Source organism: Symphalangus syndactylus, chromosome 3, assembly GCF_028878055.3.
Source record: "Symphalangus syndactylus isolate Jambi chromosome 3, NHGRI_mSymSyn1-v2.1_pri, whole genome shotgun sequence".
NCBI lineage: Eukaryota > Metazoa > Chordata > Mammalia > Primates > Hylobatidae > Symphalangus > Symphalangus syndactylus.
In genome coordinates this window covers 122,389,441-122,411,235 of record NC_072425.2, presented here as the reverse complement: position 1 = coordinate 122,411,235, position 21,795 = coordinate 122,389,441, and the positions used below count along the sequence as shown (strand labels likewise).

At 34.0% G+C, this 21,795-nt stretch overlaps 1 protein-coding gene and 1 long non-coding RNA gene across 5 annotated transcripts in view; one reads left to right on the top strand and one right to left on the bottom strand.

The window, feature by feature from the left end:
* Positions 1–21,795, top strand: part of LOC134736030 (BEN domain-containing protein 2-like) — an 816,235-nt gene that overhangs the window by 382,263 nt on the left and 412,177 nt on the right. The window lies entirely within an intron of this gene.
* LOC129479588 (uncharacterized) lies at positions 1,166–21,675 on the bottom strand. Its single transcript, XR_008656733.1, has 3 exons — positions 21,636–21,675; positions 1,330–1,378; positions 1,166–1,239 (listed from the first exon to the last, which is right to left on the bottom strand). It is a non-coding gene; the product is annotated as an uncharacterized lncRNA (long non-coding RNA).

Sequence of the window (21,795 nt, the reverse complement as noted above, 5' to 3'; positions counted from 1 at the left end):
GTACTTTACAATATATTTCAATATTACAACTCTTGTTATTTCATAGAGAAAATAAACTAAACAAATATTTTCAAGTTTTGATACCTCCAACTAGAGGAGAGGACTCTAGTATTTCAAAGACACTATCTTTGAAAATAGAATTGCACATGAAAATACGATCGTTTTTCTGTATTTTTCTAATTCTCTACTTCTACATGTTGTACAGTATTTAAACTTAATGTACATAGGCCATGACAAAGTTATGATTCTGATTGCCAGTATTTAATTTTATCCATTTCCTTTAAAATTTTCTACCACGGCCATCTATTGGCAATGGTACCTTTCAAAATAGTCCATCTATTTTAGTTGCATGATGCGATTTAAAGGGTTAAAGTGATGGTTTCTGTTTCTGCAGAGGTAGAATTACTATATGACATGATATCAGATCCATGTTAGATTGTAATGCTCATGCTATCACAACTAGCACTAGCGTACAAAATACGGCAATATAAAAATGATTTAAAGTAATTAACTAGTTGAAAGGGCTGCCTTGTGGATGCTGTGCCATTTCATCTTAAAATCTGACACCTTTACATGAACACGATGATCGGTTTACTGAGCTGTTTCAGTCCAACAGTGACCAAAGCCCAACCACTGGGGAGATAAATGCTTTCAATTATTTGAGGATTCACTGGAGACCCTGTGGAGCAGAGAACAATTAAGAAATAGATAAATCTAAGGCATAGAATAAAGAAGTCTAGGTGTCAAGCATAAAAATGATGGGGTGTTAGTAAATGCTAAGCACTGAAAACCTCTCCATTTTATCCCAGATTTGTTATCTATTCCACTTAAAATGAGATCTGTTAATCCCTACTTACAGACTTTTAAGTCACCAACTTCTGCTGCTAAGTGCTCGCTACTTTTTCTGATTTCTTAATGTCAGCGATGTCTAAACTAAATTCATTAAATCGGTGGAAATCCTTATGAATACCCAAGCAATGATTTAGATTAGCATAGTTGTTTCGTTTGTGCATGCTGAAACTGTAATGCAATAATATTTTATTCTGGAAATGGAAAAGAGTCACTCATACCTTACCATCCTTCCAGAGCAATAGTAGTCATTCTTGCATATTCTTTTTCAGATTTTCTATATATTTGTAACTATTGTCATTTTAAAACATTCTGCTGTCAGTATTTTGAATATCTGTGAAGTTCCTTTTAGGTTGTTATTGGTTATACCCACTGAACAAGAAAAGAATCCTAAAGAAAGAAATTTAAAGGGGTAAACTAGCAGCTAGAAAAAATAGCAGAAAAAGCCTGCACTGTACACCTGACCCCAGATTCACATACCTATCATATACTTCTCTGGTTATTCTGCATTTTTTTCTTCAGTTAATGTCTAAAAACAAAAATCAGTGAGATTATCAAATGAAATTACATAGAAACAATACAATAAATATTAAGATATACGAATATTAATTGTTAGGAGAGCTCTAACTCTGGAGGAAGCTTATAGAGATGGTGGAAGAACATCTGAGTGTGTGTGAGTGTGTGTGTGTGTATGTGTGTAACTATTGTTCTTACTAAATTTATCCATTACTTCCAAATGCAAATCCAATGTCTACTGTTAGACGACTGCTTATATTCTGATTTTGATCAAGACTGACTCTTGATCACATGTAGAAAATTGACATGTCAGTATCAATAACCACAATTGTCATCACAACCAAGTAATTGCCGGTTATGTGGCCTTCAGATTACATAAAAATGCTTTTTTTAAGCACTGATAACTATTATTTTCTTTTCTTACATTTCCTCCATTTCTTTCAAATAACAAATACACCTTACAAATTCTTACATTTATGCTTTTAATAGTTTTCTAGTGCAAATTTAATTGGTCTTGCTTAATATTGCTTGATACAGTTTTGTATAAATCCATCTGAGCCACAATATTTAAAAAATCTTCTTGAATAAAATATAATAAATTAAACTCTTTGTTAAACCCAGGAAGAAATCACTGTGTTAACACATGATCTTGATTTTAAGAAGTGTCTTTCTTTTTCCATTCTTAAAAAAAAAGTTTCATCAATTGACATTTCACCCATACTATTAATGTTTTTAAAATTCTATATTTTGTCACAATGTGATGCATTTACTTTAATTGATAAAATTACAAATAGCTTATTTGTAACTATATTTTTATAAAGTAATTTAAGAAATACAATTTTAGAATGATTAACACAATTTTCTCTATCAAACACAATGTGTTATTAATACCTTTGTATTCTGTAAGTCCTTTAAACATGGTAACTAAAAACAGAATTTGTTCTGGGCATTATGGGATCATTTGAAAGGAAGTTCTAAGAGCTTGTAGTCTGTCTTCCTCAGAGTGTCTTTATTTATTTATTTATTTTGAGATGAAGTCTCTGTTGCCCAGGCTGGAGTGCAGTGGAGCAATCTGGGCTCACTGCAACTTCTGCCTTCCAGATTCAAGCGATTCTCCTGCCTCAGCCTTCTGAGTAGCTGGGATTACAGGCACGTGCCACCACACCCGACCAATTTTTGTATTTTTTTTCACAGAGATGGGGTTTCACCATGTTCGCCAGGCTGGCCTCGAACTCTTGACCTCAAGTGATCCGCCTGCCTAGGCCTCCCAAAGTGCTGGGCTTATAGGCATGAGCCACCGCACCTGGCCCCTTAAAGTGTCTTTAGATGATTTAGATGATTTAAAGTGTCTGTATAAAGGTAAGAAGAAGCAGTGAAATGGGAAGTTTAAATTATAGCACTATAGAATAAACAGTAGGAAAAACAAAAGTCATTGCTAAATAAATTCTACTTTTATAGAATGTCAGATTTATTTTCTTCAAGTCCCAGATCAGTTTTTGGATCTTTAATATTTCTTGAGGTTACACTATTATTTCAAATGCTCAATATTTTATGTGTGTGAAACATGACCGGGGCATTTTTATGGAGCTAAGTAAAAAATAGTAAATGGAGAATACTCATTTTGTCTTTTCTAAGGAAAAAGAAAAACAGTTTTGAGTTGTTAGTGTGGTTAAATTAATACTCTTGAGAAGTTAGCATTATTTAGACAGTCTGGTCAATATGATTCATTTGCAGATTTTTAAATATTCTCCTGTAAATTAGGTACTTATTTTTCTGTTTTATGCTATATGTATATATTATATAATATAGATACAGATGAATACACATTTCTGTTTTATGCTATATGTATATATTATACAGTATAGATACAGATGAATACACATTTGTGGATGGATGTTCTGATATCTGCTTACATGGAATGTTTCTGGAAACCACTAAATGTATAATGCCTGATAATGGAAAAACATTAAGTAGATGGGGCAGCAAGTGCAAAAGGCACGAACTGGAAGGAACTGTGGTGACTTACTTCCACAAAGTCAACACAGTTCCTTTGGACTCATGCCTTTTGAACTTGCTAAAGTGTAAAAGGGCTTCTACAAAAGCCCATTCAGCTAAATCAGCTAAAGTGCAAAATGGGCTTCTTTAAAAGCCCATTCATCTAAATCCATTTAAAAAGAGTTAAATAATTTAGCTTTGGGTATTGGGGAACCTCAGTGTTAGGAATTGCATTTTGAATCACATTTTCCTCTTTCTGTTGATTGCTCCAACATTTAAGGCAAATTGTAGCCAGACTCCAACATGTATCTAAGACTTAAGGGCATGCACTTCGTGTACAGACTTCATTCCTGGCTCCATCAGTTTTGCAAAAACTTTCTTCTTTGCTTTGTTTTAAAAAATTTATTCTAAATGTACATTATGTCCTTCTGCATCATCGGTGTTCTCGTAAGCCATCTTAATCATTTTTGAATATGTGGCATAAAATAAAAACTGATACAAATTAAATGTTAATGAATTTATTGATTTTGCAATAAATGGTAGCAGGTAAAGTAGAATACTTATTAGAATATTAGCCAAACTGGTAGATAAAACATGTAACTTAAAACACTTATCAAACAATTGGCACTGGCACAACTACCACCACTGTATGTCCATGATTAATAAACAGTTTCTCTTCCAACTTGATTGCTATTGCCACATTATCAGGGAGGGCCAACACATATTTTCATCTAAGGAACAAAGAATGAGTAGTTATTTATGATATGGATTTCTGGATACTGGATATGTAAAGGTTAACAAATTATGACCTTATTCTTTAGATAATATAAGACAGAGAAATTTTGGAAGGGAGTTTTAGGAATAGTGATAGTAATCACCACTGGTAGCAGCAGCAGCATCTCTCTGTCATGACATATACCGATAAAACACTATAAAACTGGCAAACAAGAGAAGACTTGCTAAGGCCTATAGACCACGAGAATCATCCTGATACTTATCATTAAAAAATTGGCCAATCAATTGATGTCCTACCCAATGAGAAGTTTTTACTGGTATGCCAGAAAGCTCTGTTCTCAAGTTTATTGAATATGTTCGCCAGTGACTTGGATGAAGAAGCAAATAAATGCTCATTAGCTTGTGAATAACATGAAGCTAGGAGAAATAGCAAAATGCAGCATGATAAATCGGTAACCACAAAGTTCTCCATATAAAATAGACTAATAAATATCTATCCAAAATAGAGCAGACACAACTTAGTAGTAATATGTGTGGTACTTGTTTGAAGATTTTATGTGATAGTAATTTGCTAAAAATAACTATATGATGTAATTGTTTATAAAAAATCCAGGCATACTTTGACTATGTTAGGTGAGTCAGACATAGAATATTGTGTGAGTTGGCTTGGGCTGCCATAGCAAAATACTACAGGCTGAGTGGCTCAAGTAAAGGAATATTATACCCACATCTAAAATTTTATACCTACATAGGATTCACTACAGTGCCATGCATATATATATATGCATATATCATTCAAAAACTTATTTGCAAATGAATTGAGTTGCATTTTTAATTGCTGAATTAAATAAAAGAAAATAAACAGACTGAATATTTGATCCAAATTCACAGGCTCCATTTATGTTAAGGCCACTTTATTAAGATTACTAAATTATTTCAAAAAAAGACTTTCTTCAAAATTCTATAAAAAGATTTAAATGCAATTGTCATGAAATTTAAAGTTCTTTCTTCCAATCTCCCTACTCACAAAGTTGATAGTGGCAACCTTCTTGATTAGTATTTCATTTTCAGATATTGTAAAACAAAATGGTTAAATGAATTAAATATTGTATAATTTGACGTAGACAGATTAATGTTTAGAAGTCTTATTTTCCTAGTTCAAATTTTTCTCCTAAGGAAACATGTTAAATGAGACCAGTGATGTTAAAGATTTTAGATATTTAAGGGTATAAGATTTGAAATATACCAAATAAAACATGAGAGATGATCTCACTAGCAGGGACTACAAGAAGGCACTGAACCAATACTAAAATAATAAATTTAAATGTTCTTGTATAAACATTTATTTTATCTGGCATACTTTACCTAAATATTTATTTACATATAGGATTGGAAGAAAGTCTATATTCTTTATATAAATAGGCTAGGTGCTAAAATTGTCATCCAGAAATAGTAAACCAAAATATATTTATGTCATTCTAATGCCTTGTTCCTATTATTCATGTGTTACTTTAGAGGTATTAGTTTAATTCAATTTACTGAGAAATATAATTAACAAATCTATGTTTTTAGTTGAAATATAAACTATAATGGTTCTGGCACCTTTGTAATGGCAAATACATTAGGGAGTGTGACAATGTCAGATTGTAATAAAACATATGATTTTATAAAATCAAAAAAAGAATCATTTGGTTGTTTCAATAAGTCAATCAAAATATTTATTAGGAGTCTACTGTAATCAGTTCTTAGCAAACTATAATCCATTTCCTGACAGTACTATTTCAGTTTGAAAATAGGTTCAGGAACTATCACCATATGAGTTATGGGAGATCAACATTTTCCACATTATCAGCATAATACAGATAAGCTCAATTAATTATACACAAAGAAACCCTCTTTTTTTATACAGGGTAAATATTTTATATTTATATAGGGTAAATATTTGCAACTCTAAGGAAGGAATTGAAATATATAGAGAACCTATATAGACAATAAAAACATATTGCCCCAATGGCACATATGCATAGTTAATAAAAGAGTATACACAAATACAAATTTAAAAATGCTTCACTTCACCAGTAATAAAAGAAATGCAAATCAAACTCACAAAGTTGTTTTCATACTCATATGATGAGCACATATTTTAATTGAGTATTCAAGACCAGCGACTTTAAGATAAGATAAATATGTCACTAGAGAGCACGTAACCAGTAAAACTTTCTGAATTATTCAATTGGTTATTCCCCTTTTTGTGATCCTCATTCTCTTTTCTAGTAACTAAATAATCAGAAAGTCAATATAATTTATACATGGAAATGATTTTCTGTTTCATTTGTGACAAAAATTTTGGAAAAGATCACATAAATGCTCAATAGGGAAATTATGTCAATTCAAGTAAATATTATGAAGGCTTTGAAGTGATGTTTATGAAGATCTTTAATGATGGGAAAATGTTTATCATATAACGTTGAGTTTTTTAAAAGAAGACAAGTTAGATAGATCACAAATAAAAATAAAGTGAACAAGAAAAAGGAGATGAGAAACAAAGATGCCAAAGTGCAAAAACCAGTTCCTCGATGCAATGAGGTTATGGGTGTTTGCTTGTTTTTTTCTGAGTCTTTACATGTTTATGACTTTTCCAACATTCTGCGATGAATATTGCTCTAAAAATCGGAGGGGGAACAACATAAAAAGATATTTTATATCCAGATGAAAATAAGCTTCCACTAAAGACATGGTGGGATAGTCTCTTCAATAAATTGTGCTTGGGAAGCTGAATAAACATATGCAGAAGAATGAAACTAGCCCCCCAATCCTCCCCTTATGCAAAAATCAACTAAAAATGGATCAAAGACCAAAATGTAAGACCTGGAACTATAAAACTACTGGAAGGAAATTTATGGGAAATGTTTCAGGACATTGGGAAATGGTTTTTTGAAGAAGACCTCAAAAGCACAGGCAACAAAAGCAAAAATAAACTAGTAGGATTATACTAAACGAAAAAGCTTCTGCACAGAAAAGGAAAGAATCAATGGAGTAAAAGGACAACCTACAGAATGAGAGGAAAATATTTGAAAACTACTCATCTGACAGAGGATTAATATTCAGAATATACAAGGGACTCAAACATCTCAACACCAAATTCCCAAATAATCCTATTTAAAAATGAGCAAATGATCTGAGCAGATATTTCTTAAGACATACAAATGGCCAACATATATATATATATATATATATATATATATATATATATGCAAAAATGTTTGACATCACTAATTATCAGGAAATGCAAATCAAAACCCTAATGAGTTATCATCTCTCACCAGTTAAGATAGCTATTTTCAAAAACACAAAATAATTACTAATGCTGGTGAGGATGTGGAGAAAAGGAAACTCTTATACATTGTTGGTGAAAAGTAAACTAGTACAGCTACTATTGAGAACAGATGCAAGTTCCTCAAAAATCTACAAATAGAACCACCATGTAATCCAACAATCCCACTACTGGGCATTATTTATTCAAAGGAAAGGAAATCAGTTTATCAAAGAGACATGTACACCCCTGTGTTTATTACAGCACTATTCATGTAGGAAAGATATAAAAACAACCTAAGGGTCCAACAACAGAAGAATGTATAAAGAAAATGTGGTACATATACACGGCAAAATATTATGCCATGTATATATAATAAATATGCTGTATATATAATAAATAAATATAAATTATTTATATGTAAAATAAGGTAAAAGAAACACATGGGGCCATTAACAGTAATTATCTCTGGATGGCGAGATTATAGATGACATTTTTTACTGTATTTTATTGATATTCAAGTTTTCAAAAATAAATATGTGGTATTTGTTTGGTTATTGTAGGACATATTTTAATAACCTTTATTTTTTAGAACAGCTTTGAATTTATAGAAAAATTATACAGGTAGTACAGAAAAAGCTGCCATGTGTCCACAGGCAGCTTCCCCTATTACAGTCATGTTTCTTAACGATGGGGATGCATTCTGAGAAATGTGTCCTTAGACGATTTTATTGTCATGCGAACATCACAGAGTGTACATACACAAATCTATATGGCATAGCCTACTACACACCTAGGCTATATCGTGTAGCATACAAACCTGTACAGCATGTTACTGTACTGGATACTGTAGGCAATTGTAACATAATGGTAAACAGATCTAGACAAGAAAAGGTACAGTAAAACACCCCATAAAAGATAAAAAATAGGCTGGGTGCAGTGTCTCACGCCTGTAATCCCAGCACTTTGGGAGGCTGAGGCAGGCAGATCACGATATCAGGAGATGGAGACCATCCTGGGCAACATGGTGAAACCTCGTCTCTACTAAAATTACAAAAAATTAAACAGGCGTGGGGGCGGGCACCTGTAGTCCCAGCTACTCCAGAGGCTGAGGCAGGAGAATGGCATGAACCTGGGAGGCGGAGCTTGCAGTGAGCCGAGATCGCGCCACTGCACTCCAGCCTGGGCAATAGAGCAAGACTCTGTCTCAAAATAATAATAATAATAATAAAACATAAAGAAACGCATTTTCTCGGCACAGAACTAGTTAAGACTTATTCCCCAAATAAAATTCTTTCTTTTGAGCAAAAACTTCAGAGAACTTCTAAAGTTCACCCTGTTAGATAGCTACCACAAACCCGTTTTCCCTTCTTTCTCCAAAAAAAAAAAAAAAAAAAAGATAAAAAATAGTACATCTATATAGAACACTTATCATGAATGAAGCGTGCAGGACTGAAAGTTGCTCTGGTTGTCAATGAGTGAGTGGTGACTGAATGTGAAGGCCTAGGACATGAAAGCACACTACACTAGACTTTATAAACATTGTACACTTCAGTAAATGCATAAAAAGAAATTTTCCTTTCTCAATAGTAAATTAACCTTAGCTTACTATAACTTTTTTACTTTATAAACTTTTGCATTTTTTATACTTTTTGACTCTTGTAATAACACAGCTCAAAACACAAACACATTGTATAGCTGAACAAAAATGTCTTCTTTCTTTACGTCCTTATTCTAAAAAGTTTTACAAGTTTTATTTATTTATCTTTACTGTTAATACTTACTTGTTAAAAACTAAGACACAAGCAGACACAATATTTGCCTACGTCTACATAGGGTAAGGATCATCAATATTGCTGTCTTTTACCTCTACATTTTTTTCCCACTGGAAGGTCTTTAGGGACAATAACATGCATGGAGCTGTCATCTTCTATGATAACAACGCTTTTCCTGAAATACCTCCTGAGGGAGTTGCCTCAGGCTGTTTTACAGTTAACTTTTTTAATACATAAAAGGATTACACTCTAAAATAATGATTAACAGTATAGTATATAAATAAACCAGTAACAGTGGTGTATTATTATTGTCAATTATTATATGCTGCACACAATTGTATGTACTATATTTTTATATGACTGGCAATGCAGTTTACACCATCACCACAAATGTGTGACTTTTTTACACCATCAACACAAACACGTGAGTAATGGATTGCTTTACAACATTACCACAGCTACTACGAAGTCACTAGGCTGTAGGAATTTTTCAGCTCCATTAAAATCTTATGGGGCCACCATCATACATACAGTTCATCATTGACCAAAGCCTCATTATGTGGCACATAACTGTATTAATATCTTTCATTCGTATATTACATTTGTTACCATTAATGATACTGATGCATTATTATTAACCTAGGTCCATAATTTGTTAAGATTTCTTTAGCTTTTCCCTAATGTTCTTTTTCTGTTTTAGAATCTTATCCAGGATACCACACTGCCTTTAGCATTTATATCTCTTTAGAGTTCGCCTTAGCTGTGACAATTTCTGAATTTCCCTTGTTTTTGACGACCTTAACAATATTTAGGAGTACTGGTCAGATATTTTCAGAATACTCTCAGAGGTGGCATTTGTCTGATTTTACTTTCACAGTTAAACAAGGAATATGAGTTTTGGGGAGGTACGTCATATAGGAAAAGTACCATTTTTATCACATCATATCAAAGGTATATACATTCAACATGATTTGTCACTGTTGATTTTGACCTTAATCACCTGGCTGAGGGAGTGTTTGTCAGCTTTTTCTACTGTGGAGTCATTTTCCACCCAACTTTGCCTTCCCATACCATACTCTTTAGAAGGAAGTCTCTATGTATAGCCCACATTTAAGGACTGGGAAGTTAATTTCCACCTTCTTGAGGGCAGGGTATCTACATAAAATATTTCAAACTCTTCTGTATGGGAGATTTATCTCTTTGTGTGTTTTTTTTACATACAAAATAAAATATAAAATTAATTCAATGTTGAAATAACATCAGATAATTTTCTGAGAGATAAATATGTATCCTTAAGATCTGCTAATTACTCGTGTAAAGTACAATTTCAAGTACGAACGTATATTTATTATAATTTTATTTTGTCCTTGAGAAAGAAAAAATATTACTATGTAATACTTTTTAAGTTTTCAGGACTGGGTAAAACATACATACGAAGGGAAATAATTTTCCCATTTTTATTTAGCTACCTAGAATTTCCCTTAGAAGGATGATATCAAATGTTTTACAAACAATATAAATGCTAGCTTTTAAGAAGAACCATACACATATAATTTTTTAAAATTATATATGATCACATGGATATTTAAAAGCTACTTTTGATTATTCTCTATAGTATTTCAAATACATTTACAATTTCTTCTATATCATATCTTCCAAATAATGAGTCCAGAGCCTTATAATATGACCAAACAAAAATGCAATTGTTCTATTAATGATTGTATTAATCCCTGTTTCCACATAAGAATGTTTTTAAAGATTGTATTATTATTTCACCATTTATAACAAAAGTAATATATTTAAAATAACAAAAATTTAAAATTGCAAAAAAATGGTGAATAGGAGGCAGGACTAACCTGCAGCTCCCACTCAGACGGACAGAACAGCATGTGGAGACTCACTTTGTGAAGTTTTGCTCCAAGAACCACCCCAGGAACATACCAAGAAAACCCAAAGAATTTACAGGCACTTTGAAAGAAGTTGCTTTCCACTGCAAACTCCGTGAGATAGCTGAAAAACTGAGTGCCCAAAGTGTGAGAGTGGGAAATTCCACCTCTGAACAAACATCCTCACTGGGGAACCTGAAAATCCAAATCTCGGGCGAAGGATTTAACCTTTCCTAGAGCTGAAACAGACTTAGGGAGCCAAGCAAAACATAAAAGTAGGAGAAGCAGCAGGAAGAGCCCTGTAGGTAATCCCAGTACCCAGGGAAGCCATTTCGGACTTTATCTCACAGGGTTCCTTGAGGACAGCTGCCGCTGGAACTGGGGAAGGGCCACAGGGAAAGAAAACTTCCAGCTGAACTTTGTAATAATTTTGACAGAGTGTGAATTTTCCTGGGCAGAATCCGGCAGAGGGGAGGTGGGGGTGGTGAACGGGAAGTGCAGATACAAGCACAAAAGTGGCCACAGGGGCAGGCATGAAAGCCCTGCTTGCTTTCTCAGTGGGGAGGCTTGTAGTCTGGGGCAAGATATCAGCTCTGCCCACCAGCTGCCTGGATATTAACTCAGTGCTACTGGTGGGGCATGGTGGGATGAGATTGACCTTGCTGGTTGTGTGGGAGTGAGTGAGGCCTGTCACTGCTGGCTTTCCCCCATTTCCCTCGCAACCTGTGTGATGCAGCAGAGGCAGCCATAATCTCCCTGGGAATATAACTCCATTGGCCTAAGAACCACATCCCCATCTCCTACAGCGGCTGCAGCAAGCCCTGCTCAAAGAGAGTCTGAGCTCAGACACGTCCAACCTGCCCCCATCTGGTAGCCTTTCTCTGCCAACCCTGGTAGCTGAAGACAAACGACATAATCTCTCGGGAGCTCTATGTTCCTGCTCATTGCCTGAGGCACCCAAATACTTATCCAGGCAACTGCAGGGCAAGCTTGTGTCCCCTGTATATTACCACAGCTCATGCTCTCTTGAAAGTGCCACTTTGTGGTTGGAGGCCAACTAACTCAAGCCATTACAGCAACTCATAGAAGAACAACTCAAGAAAGTAAAAAAAAAAAAAAAAAAAGCTAATTCCACCATCTGTAACATCCTGGCTAACCAGAGGTCCTGAGTCTGTCCATGTGACAACTTCACTGCTAGCAAAACCAGTATTCAAGAAAACCAGTGCTCTAAAAAATACTACAACCAAGGACCCTCAAAGAGTCCACTTCATTCCCCCACTACCTCCACTGGAGCAGGTGCTGGTATCCAAAGCTGAGAGGTCTAAAGATGGATGACATCACAGGACTCTTTGCAGACATTCCCCAGTACCAGCCTGGAGCCCCATAGCTCCACTAGGTGGCTAGACCCAGAAGAGCAATAACAATCACTGCAGTCCAGCTTCTCAGGAAGCCCCATCCCTAGGGGAAGGGGAAGAGCACCACATCAGGGGATAACCCTGTGGGACAAAAGAATCTGAAAGCAACCCTTGAGTCCCAGATCTTTCCTCCGACATAGTCTATGCAAATGAGACAGAACCAGAAAAACAATTCTAGTAATATGACAAAGCAAGGTTTCCTAACAATCCCAAAGACAATATTAGTTCACCAGCAGTGAATCCAAACCAAGAAGAAATCTCCAAATTGCCAGAAAAAGAGCTCAGAAGGCTGATTATTAAGGCACTCAAGGAGGCATCACAGAAAGGTGAAAACCAACTTAAAGGAATTAAAAAAAAATACAATATATGGACAAAAAAATTCCAGAGAAATAGGCAGCATAAATAAAAAATAATCACAACTTTTGGAAATGAAAGACACACTTAGAGAAATGCAAAATACACTGGAAAGTTACAATAGAATTGAACAAATAGAAGAAAAAACCTCGGAGTTCGATCACAAGGCTTTCGAATTAACCCAACCTGACAAAGACAAGAAAAAAGAAGAAAAACAATGAACAAAGCCTCCAAGAAGTTTGGGATCATGTTAAACAACCAAACCTCCTGAGGAAGAAGAGAAATCTAAATGTTTGAAGAATGTATTTGAGGGAATAACCTAACTTACCAACAATGGATCCAAATAAAAAATAAATCTCTGAATTGCCAGAGAAAGAACTAAGAAGGTTGATTATTAAGTTACTCAAGGAGGCATCAGAGAAAGGGGAAAAAAGACATATGTCTTAAACCTTAAGACATAAACCTCACAGGGCCTGTAAAACAATAACACAATGAATAAAAAAATACAAGGTATTCAGGCAATGACCAGCATGACGAATAGAATAGTGCCTCATATATTGAAACTAACATTGCATGTAGATGGCCTAAATGCCCCACTTAAAAGATAAAGAGTGGCAGAATGGATAAGAATTCACCAACCAAGTATCTGCCGTTTTCAAGGGACTCACCTAACACATAAAGACTTACATAGGCTGGGCACTGTGGTTCACGCCTGTAACCCAGCACTTTGGGAGGCTGAGGCTGGTGGATCATTTGAAGTCAGGAGTTTGAGACCAGCCTGGCCAACATAGTGAAACCCTGTCTCCACTAAAAATGTGAACATTAGCTGGGCATAGTGATGCATTCCTGTAGTCCCAGTTACTCAGGAGGCTGAGGCAGGAGATTCTTTTGAACCCAGGAGAGGGAGGTTTCAGTGAGTAGAGATCACGCCACTGCACTCCTGCACTCCAGCCTGGACAACAGAGTGAAATCCTGTCTCAAAAAAAAAAAAAAAAAAAGACTGAAATGAACTTAACGTAAAGGGGTGGAAAAAGATATTTTATGCAAATGGACACCAAAAACAAGCAGGAGTAGCTATTAGACAAAACAGACTTTAAAGCAACAACAGTTAAAAAAGATAAAGAGGGACATTATATAATGATAAAATAACTAATCCAACAGGAAAATGTCACAATCCTAAATATATATGCACCTAGCACTACAGCCCCCATATTTATAAAACAATTACTACTAGACGAAGAACTGACATAGATGGCAACACAATAATAGGGGGGGACTTCAATACTGCATTGACAACTCTAGACAGTTCATCAAGACAGAGAGTCAGCAAACAATGGATTTTAAACTATATCTTGGAACAAGTGAACTTAATAGATATTTACAGAACATTCTACCCAACAAATGCAGAATATATATTCTATTCATTAGCACATGAACATTCTCCAAGATAGACCATATGATAGGCCACAAAACAAGTCTCAATAAATTTAAGAAAATCAAAACTATATCAAATACTCTCTAGGACCACAGTGAAATAAAATTGGAAAGACCCCTAAGTCTTATCCTTTTTATATCCTTGATCCCACTTTCTTTGGGTTTATTTTACTCTTTCTAATTTCTCAATATGAAAACGGAAATAATTGACTTTCAGTCTCTTTTGCTTTTTGGTATAATTATTTAAAATCATAAATTTCTGCATAAGCACTGCTTTAGATGGGGCTTACAAATTATAATACATTGAGTTTTTAATTGTCATTTAATATATAATATTTTCTCATCTTCTTTGTGATTTTTTATTTGACTCGTGGATTATTTAGAGGTGCATTGTTTAATTTTCAATTGTTTTTGGTCTTTCAAGATATCTTGTTAATAATTTAAAATTTTATGCCCAGCATATAGTCTATTTTGATGAATGCTTCATGTGAAAATAATGTGTATGCTGAAGTATTGGGTATACTGTTCTGCAGTTGTCCGTAAGAGCAAATTTTTCCAGAGTGTTGATTAGATTTTCTACATACTCATTGATTTTTCAAAATTACTAAGATTATGGTCTTAAAATCTCCAATATTTATTGTAGATTTTTTGATTTCTCATTTTGTTTCTGTCAGTTTTTTAGTGTATTTTGAAGCTTTGTTATTTATTGCATGCTCATTTAGGATGGCTATGTATTTGTGTTAGTTATCATTTAATCATTACATAATATTCTGTTTACACTTACCAGTTACTTATCAGTTACTTATCAGTTTCTGGATATACTTGCTAACACTTGATATTATCAGAATTTTAATACAGTCATTCAGAATTTTTATTATAGTCATTCAGTATTGATTCATTTTGTGGTTTTAGTTTGTATTTCCCATATGACTAAAATATTAAGCATCTTTTCATGTGCTTATTAATTATTTGTATATATTTTTGGTAAAATATCTATCCAGATCTTTTGTCAATTATTAAAATTGGGAAATTGGGTTGTTCTTATTATTGAGTTGTATTCTGGATACAAGCATTGTAAAAATATGTGATTTGCAAATGTCTTCTCCCACTCTGTAACTTGCATTTCATTTTTATTTTCTTAGTGGTGTCTTTCAGAGCAAAGTTTTTAATCATAAAGAATGTGCAATTAATCATTCTATGCTTTAAAGGATTATGCTTTTGGTGTTATACTAAGAAATTATTGCTGAACCTAAAGTGACAATTATTTCCTCCTGGAAATTTTTATTATTTTGGCTGTTATATTTAGGTCTTTGATACATTTGGAATTATTGTATTGTGTGAGGTAATTTTAAAACATTTGTTTGAAATGCACATTTAAGAATTTTTATAGGCTGATATATTTTTTCAGCAACAAAATTACGCAAATAGAAATGTTTTCAAGATCTTCTATTTTCAACATTTCTTTCAAAAAGTAATGTGTTCATATATATTTTAAAATAATATTTACATAATTACTTGCTTAGTTTTCTGAAACTACCGAATGGTGTACTAATTGCCACCACTGATTATCATAAAAAACTGTAAAGTTTTGAACATTTTTCCTTTTAAATAAGACAAATATGTAAGCACTTCCTGTAAGCATTTGCCACAAGATAATCAGCAAATCTTTATGTGACAGAAAACAAATTATAATCAGTATTCATCTCATTTAAAAGATTTGTTAATATTCTCCTATATGCTTAATTGTATTAAAAATAAGTTAGAATATCTTTATAGACAATGGAATAACTGAATCACTCATTTTCAGTTGATTGCAGCAGACGTTGAAATTAAAAGTGCCCGTACGTGCTAAATTTCTTCCCTTGATTACTTTTTATTCCAGTCAAAGAAGGTGGTCTATCGATGGAGAAAATTAAATTTTCACTATAAAATATTTTTATTCAAATTAAGGAAGAAATTTAGAGTTGGATCAATGTTTTCTCCATAAATCTTTCCTTTTGTAGCTCTGAGAGCTGAAAATAACTTGTTTGTGATTAATACCCTGAATAATAGTCTGACAGAGAAGGACTTAGCTTCCTGTTTAGCAGGACCATTTGTGAGCTGAAATTTTCTCTATTAAAACTGACGACAACCATTGCTTAAGATAGATATCCAGTGTAAATAGAATGATGAGATGGTGAATCAGGGCTTCTGAATACTGGTTTACCATACTATACAACTTCATCAACAAGACTTGGAATCCAGTCTCTGATTATACCATTAGAGGGACTGATGTACACTCAACTAAGTATAATGAAGTGGCAGATAAGGTCAGTGGTCTCACTGGTCTGCCTTATTACCCAACAACAGATGGATGATGAAACCCACTGCCTAATCATTTCTAGAGGAGGCCCCAGTACTTCTGCAGCCGTAGATTTCATAAGTTACTTAGTCGAAAGACTAGGGCCCTTCTTCCAAAATCTGACACCCAACTTGGATAGAGAACTCTGTATCTGTGATTTCTCTGGTTTTTGTATGTTTTTTTTCTGGATAAATAAGTACTACTCAGTATGTGTCATTTGATCTGATATGCTTGGAAGGCCTGTGAACACAAACAATTTGTTCTTATTCTATTTCGTTGTTGAATCAGAATCTAGTAAACAGAATAAGCAAAGAGATTTTATAAATGCCTGCACGTCCATTATATTGCCACATTGCATGTTTTTTTCTAATACTGTTTTCTCATATCTTCAGTAATGTTTTATACAAGCTTCCTGACATTACTGGCTGAGACAGGAAGCCTGACTTATTGTTTTCAGTGTATATTTTCAGTCATTTTTATTGAAGCAGAAAGAATATGCATTTCTCTGATTGTGTCTTTCACTATTAAGTAATAAGCTTCAAAAAAGGTTTCTAAACACTTATCATTAAATGCATTGAAACTTCATAAGATACTGGACTGAGTAGTACATGACTTTCAGCATGGAAGAAAGAAATGTGGAAGTTTGTATTATTCTGGATTCTATTTAGTTATTCATAATATTATAAATTATATGAGTGTGTTTTTGTGACATATGTGTGTATATATATGCATGTGTATATATGTATATATGTGTGTATATATGCATGTGTAGATATGTATATATGTGTGTATATATGCATGTGTAGATATGTATATATGTGTGTGCGTATATATGCATGTGTATATATTTTAAGCATTGCAATATATTTTATATATATATATGCATGTGTATATATGTATATATGTGTGTATATATATGCATGTGTAGATAGGTATATATGTGTGTGTATATATATGCATATGTATATATTTTAAGCATTGCAATAAATTTTTATATCTATATTTATTTATGGAATATAGCTCATGCTTTTCTGTCTCGGCTATACTGAATGCCAGTCTTATTAAGGATGAATCCTGAAGAGAATCAATATCCTCGTATAAGGAAAATGCCCTAAGTGAATTCATTGTCATGTTTTTATGTAAGAGAAGCTAAATTCCTTCAGGATAGGGAGGAGTTACTTCTGATGAAAAAGTAGGTTCAAGAAAATTTATGGAGTGCAATGATTTTAGCCTCATCTGTGTCTGCACAAATATCTCTATCTGAAGTCTCAAGGTCTCATTCATTCCCAACTAGTGCTCTTAACTTACTACAAAACACCTGGTGGGATGGTACATTGAACTGGTGTTGCAACATGCACATTTAAAAATCAGATTTTGATCTGATCTTTATCTATTTCTACCCAAACAGGTGATGGCCTTAGAAAGTCTCAAGAATAAATATGAATGGCCCAAACAATTTCTCTTTATAACTTAAGTGCAATTTGATACAACAGGCTTGGTGCCATCATGCTCATCACCAAAGAACACTCTTAATTGAGATTCCTGACACCTTACATAGTACTTCTGGGTTTGAAGGAAGTTTATGTTGTTTTAACTACAATTGTAATAATTACTGGAATTACCTGATCTTTTAAAAATTAAAATGTAAGCCCTAAATATTATCCCATCTAACCCTCCTCATTATCATTATTCAGTGAGGTAGATATTATTATTCCATTTTTATAGGTCGGGGAATTTGGCTTTAGAAGGCAATATTACTGTCCAAGATCACACAGCTCACAGGCAGGCCCTTCGTTCCAAGCCTTTGCTTTCTCACATTATTTCATAGTTTCTTAATTGTTTAAAACTAGGATGAAATAATGCTTGCAGGTTGAGAAAAGTAGGTTTATGTGTGTCCCTGGGAGTACTGCCTCAATGACTAGGGTGATTATTCCAAATAAACAGCAGTGGAGAAGTTTCGTGTATATTCTTTTGATTATGCAGTGATTGATATAGAAATTATGCATTTTATTGCTGCAGCATTATGTACAGTGTTGGGTCCTAAAACAGATTATGCAAGATATCAGTGACTCAGCTTTTCTCCTGAGTTACAGACTTTTTGTTTTTATAGGTCAAGCACTTTATGCATATGCATTGTTTTACTTTATATAGCTGTGATTTTTGTGTCTTAACTAGCATTTCATTTTGTGATCTGAGCATTCCAGAATTGATATGCTTTAGGACTGTAAGATAATCACTATTTGATTGTAAATACCCTTTAAGTGAATGTATTTAACTTCTTTTGTTAAAAAACCATATGCCAACATTTTGATATTTAATGTACAATTTGCATATTTATCAATTAACAAAGCAATAAACCTCATTTTTTATTTTTTTCCCATAAACTTTCCTACAACAATCTTTTTAGATTCAGAGAAAACCTTTGGGTGCAGCATTAGTCATTATTTTTAAGTATGACAATTAGTTTACTTAATTTTATTGACATATTTGCCTTTTAGGAAATCGTTTATTTATTTGGTTAGTTTTGTAGACATCACTTCAAAAGTAAACAACAAAAAGATTGATTAATATGTATTTTCAAAACACACATAGATATCTCTGAAATCTGATTTAGGACATTTGTGTCCTAGTAGAATACAAACTAAGTCATTCTAGTGATTATTTTCCCTTTATGTATGTGTTCTCCTCACAAATTCTCCCCTAGGTTCAGCAAAAGTGATGCCACTCAAAAAAAGCAGTGAGGAACAAAGGAAGATAAAGTTAACTCTGACATATTTTCTCTACTCAGAGTTCTTTGGTCCACCATGGTGTAACCTCCAATCCTTAAAACTTCAGTGGAAGGTAGTATTGTAAAAAAAAAAAAAAATCATTCTGATCACCCAAATTGCCCCTCTGGTGATGAAGATCCTGAAGCTATAAAGAACCAAAAGAAATGAATTGATTTGCTTCTAGTGCTTCTCCAGAAAATCTGAAGTCTAGGTATCTAGAGATGCCTAAAGCAATTGAAAACAACCTTTTTACTTGTGTTAAGTAGAATTTACGGGAGGTTATTGCTTTAGAATGAGCTCCTGCACTAGGCCCAACAGACCAAACCAAAATGGAGTTACTCATGCTGAAGTTTTATATCACCAAGCCAAAACTGTTTTTTATCTGACTTTCCAAGAAATTAGGAGAGATAAAAAGATAATATCCAAATCCCCAAACAGGCCAGTTTTAGCTGACGTGATAAGGAAATCCCCGGGCTTTAACGTTTACAGTGAAAGTAATTTTAAAACACCCAATCCACTTTTGTTCTGTTTATACTTTCTGTGGCCCCTTTCTGCCTATAAAGCCAAACTCCTCTACTCACTCAATTCACTGGAGCACTCATTTTATTTTATAAGAATAAAGCGTTGTGTGATTCTAGAATCACAAATAAAAGCCAGTTAAAGTCTTTAAGCTAAATTTTTTGTAATTTTATCTCCGAAACCTAGATGCTCTAAATCTGACCTAAATCTGCTCATTGTACCCCTTTGTTCAAGATCAACTACTTGCTTTGTCAAATGAATTAGTTCTATGTTTTGGTTTTCAAACTTTCATTTTTTTCACTTAATGAATTTCAATAAAGCATGAATAAGTCTTACATTTAGGACAAAGAAGGTGAAAGTTCTTACTTATTCCCACTGGAAAATTTACAATGAGAATGCAGACGTGCTTGATCACAAAAGTTTGCCTTTGGGGTATAACATTGTATGTTTATATAAACATACATAAATTTATACTCGAAAGTTGTTCTGCTCAGGAAAGTGTGTCACTTATGAAAGAAGCAGTTACTGTTTCAGATAAAGCAAATGCTGCTATTTGTGGGTTGATTCTTTTCTAGTAGGTTATTACTAGGCCTCTGTGCTGCCTCCTTAGAGCTGGACTTGCTTTTAATCTCTTCTCTGGGAACTTCCTTGGCAGTTTTATTTCTTTACTACAAAGACCAATTTCCAATAGCTATGCTTAAATTAATTTTAACATTGCAGGAAAAGAACCCTTGTATCAAATTTCTCTCCCACACACAGTTATCACATTGTTACTGACATTTTTGAGGTCACTGTACATATTTGGATTCCTGATTTAACTTTAGCAAGTTGGAAATGGGAAATACCCTGTCTCAGCCTCCAGTTAACTCTACTCTCCCAGGGCTGCGTGTTTCTATTCATGTCCTTATTTCATTATTCATTTTGAATAATAATAAAACAAACTTAATTTTAATGACCAATACAACTTAGATTAGATACTGTTTAACTTCAATTAATTACCTCAACTGTAGATACTAAGATGTTCCCTAAGGAAAAAATAGTACACTGTATCTCTATAGGATAGACAAAAATAATAGTTCTACATTGTTTCATACTTTCATATGAAATATCATAACACTGCCATGCATTAATAGTTAACTTTCAAGCTTTTCTCATCTATTAAGATGCTATCATAGGCCAGGTGCAGTGGCTCATGCCTGTAATTCCAGCACTTTGGAAGGCCGAGGCTGGCAGATCACTTGAGGCCAGTAGTCTGTGACTAGCCTGGGCCAGCATGATGAAACCCATCTCTACTAAACATACAAAAATTAGCTGAGTGTGGTGGTGCACACCTGTAATCCCAGCTAATCAGGAGGCTGAGGCAGGAGAATCGCTTGAACCCAGGAGGAAGAGATTGCAGTGAGCTGAGATTGCACCATTGTACTCCAGCCTGCGTGACAGAATGAGACTTTGTCTCAAAAAAAGAAAAAAAATTCAAAAAATAAATAAGTAAAAAGCGAGTTTTCATTAAGAGCACATAGGCTGGAAGGAAATGTAGTTTATTGCTGCAATTGTCTGCTGTTAGAATTTTACTCATGGAAGCACAATCAGCACAGATTAGAGAAAGATCTGGAGGAGAGACAGTGGCCGAAGAAACTAGGATGTATCATAGTTCCTTCAACTGCCCTGTGATCCTGGGTTCATCAAAATACTGTCATGATAACAGCCACTCTATGCTATAAAGGAGGGGGTTTACCAGTGGCTTACTGCAGGCTTAAAAATTGCTGAAAACGGCTTTCTCTGACAACATATCAGACATAAATATGCTCTTTCGCTGATTAGGTATGAAACGTAATCAGGCGCAATCATTCCACAACAGGCTCTAGAACCTGCAGGGGTTGACTTCAGTGAGTTCC